General features: G+C 29.7%; 1 protein-coding gene across 1 annotated transcript in view; it reads right to left on the bottom strand.

The window, feature by feature from the left end:
• LOC137646731 (LIM/homeobox protein Lhx2-like) overlaps window positions 1–2500 on the bottom strand; it is a 183099-nt gene that overhangs the window by 139797 nt on the left and 40802 nt on the right. The gene's annotated exons all lie outside the window — the stretch shown is intronic.

Genomic DNA, 2500 nt, shown 5'->3' with positions numbered 1-2500 from the left:
TTATAATTTTTATTATTATTATTAATATTATTATTATTATTATTATTATTATTATTATTATTATTATTATTATTATTTTCAACAAAATATTTCTCTATATTCCCATTAAATGTCGTCTCCTTTTTTCATCCCCCTAATTAATTTCCTCCAGTTTATTTGCTCTTGCTTCGAGTGTTACACCTGTGAGTCACACTTGAAGCCGAGTATATTACAAGAAGCCGTCTATTGAGAAATTAAGTAGAAAGCCGTCGACTGATGACCAATTAATGATGATTTATCGAATAAATGACCATGTTTGTCATGATGCCCATTCCTTTATTCTGAAAGAAAATATAGTTATTATTATTATTATTATTATTATTATTATTATTATTATTATTATTATTATTATTATCAAATACACATGTTTGTATATATATATATATATATATATATATATATATATATATATATATATATATATATATATATATATATATATATATATATATATATATATATATATATACGCACGCAAACACAAAACCATACACACACGAACACACACACACATATATATGTATATATATATATATATATATATATATATATATATATATATATATATATATATATATATATATATATATTGCTTGTCGACCTTACTAGTGAAATATGAACCTTGGATTCAGTCAAATTTAGTGGATTAAAGTAGGAATAATAATAACTATAACAACAACACCAATAACAGCAACAATAATAAGAATAATAATAATAACAACAACAATAATAATAATAATAATAATAATAATAATAATAATAATAATAATAATAATAATAATAATAATAATAATAATCCATGGTAAGCAGTCTATGTTTGAATGCGGGTCCTTTTTTTATAAAATAATAATTAAAACGATCATTATCCGTGGAAAGCTAAAAAAACCCTGTTTTAATGAGTATCACGATGTAGAATGAGTACAATCTATTATAATTTTTTTTTTTTTTGGGGGGGGGGATTCCATAGAAGTCCCGTCTTTGCTATTTTGGTAATCATTTGTAACGAGAGAAAGCAAATGGATCACATAATAAATGTCATGAGCGATTTTATTTCGGTAAATGAATGCAGTTTTTTTATGATACCTGCTTTTCCTCGTTTTAATTCTCTCTTGAACATGGTGATAGTAGTAGTAGTAGTAAAATCCTTTTTAATATGTAACTTAAATAATAAAGACAAAATATGGCGATCAGAAATTTACCATTTTCTGGTTCAATTCACGTAAAGGTAGTCTCTCTCTCTCTCTCTCTCTCTCTCTCTCTCTCTCTCTCTCTCTCTGAGTGGAACCCTTTTATATATGTATCTAAAATAATCTAGACAAAATATGGCATCAGAAATTTACCATTCTCTAATTCGATTCACGTAAAGGTAATATCTCTCTCTCTCTCTCTCTCTCTCTCTCTCTCTCTCTCTCTCTCTCTCTCTCTCTCTCTCTCTCCTTATACGTCATCAGAAATTAATCATTTTCTAGTTCAATTCATGTGAGGTACTCTCTCCTCTCTCTCTCTCTCTCTCTCTCTCTCTCTCTCTCTCTCTCTCTTCTCTCTCTCTCCTCTCTCTCTCTCTTTATTCAACACACAAACCCTGGCCAGTATTTGTTAAAGGACTCCAACTCCACAGCACAGTGTATCCCGGGTTGTATGAAGTCCCAGAGACAGGTCCCTTTGCGTCTGCTAAGACTGGTAATTGGCAATATTTACGACATGTGTATGGAGAGGAGATGGCAAGGGAATAAAAGTAACGCGAGGATAGGAGTGAGAGAAAGGGAGGATAGTGGATAGGAGATGGGAAATAGGACAGAGGAAACGGGAGAGGAAAGAATGTGAATGACGGATGAGATGAATAGGGAGGAATAAGTTGTTACTCTAGAATAGGGAGAGAAATAAAGAGAGAAGGAAAAATGGAGGGATATGTGATAAGAGAGATATTAGGAAAGCCTCTATGGTGATAAGGGAAAGGAATGGAAGGAAGAGGGAGATAGTGGAAAAAACGGAGGATAGGATTATGAAAGAGGAATTGATAGATAAAAGATGAACGAGAAGTAGTATGAAGAAAATTAATGCATTCTTCTCATTGGATCAAGTTACAAATATTTCCCAGACACATTTAGTGAGACGCATTCCAATAAGCCGAGAGAGAGAGAGAGAGAGAGAGAGAGAGGAGAGAGAGAGAGAGAGAGAGAGAGAGAGAGCGATTATTGTTGATAACTATTACATTATTAAGGCAGGACTATAACGCTTAGTCAGCACAATTTACAATATATAGAATTTGTTGGTCACTTTCAAATGAATATGGGTATCTAAGATGTGTAAGGAAAACTAGAATTTTTTAGGTCATTGTACAGTGTGTTTGTGTGTATATATATATATATATATATATATATATATATATATATATATATATATATATATATATTTATATATATATATATTTATATATATATATATATATATATATATATAT

This window comes from Palaemon carinicauda, chromosome 9 (genome assembly GCF_036898095.1).
Source record: "Palaemon carinicauda isolate YSFRI2023 chromosome 9, ASM3689809v2, whole genome shotgun sequence".
In the NCBI taxonomy this organism is placed as follows: domain Eukaryota; kingdom Metazoa; phylum Arthropoda; class Malacostraca; order Decapoda; family Palaemonidae; genus Palaemon; species Palaemon carinicauda.
The sequence above is the reverse complement of the archived record's forward strand: the minus strand, read 5'-3'. Positions and strand labels throughout refer to the sequence as shown.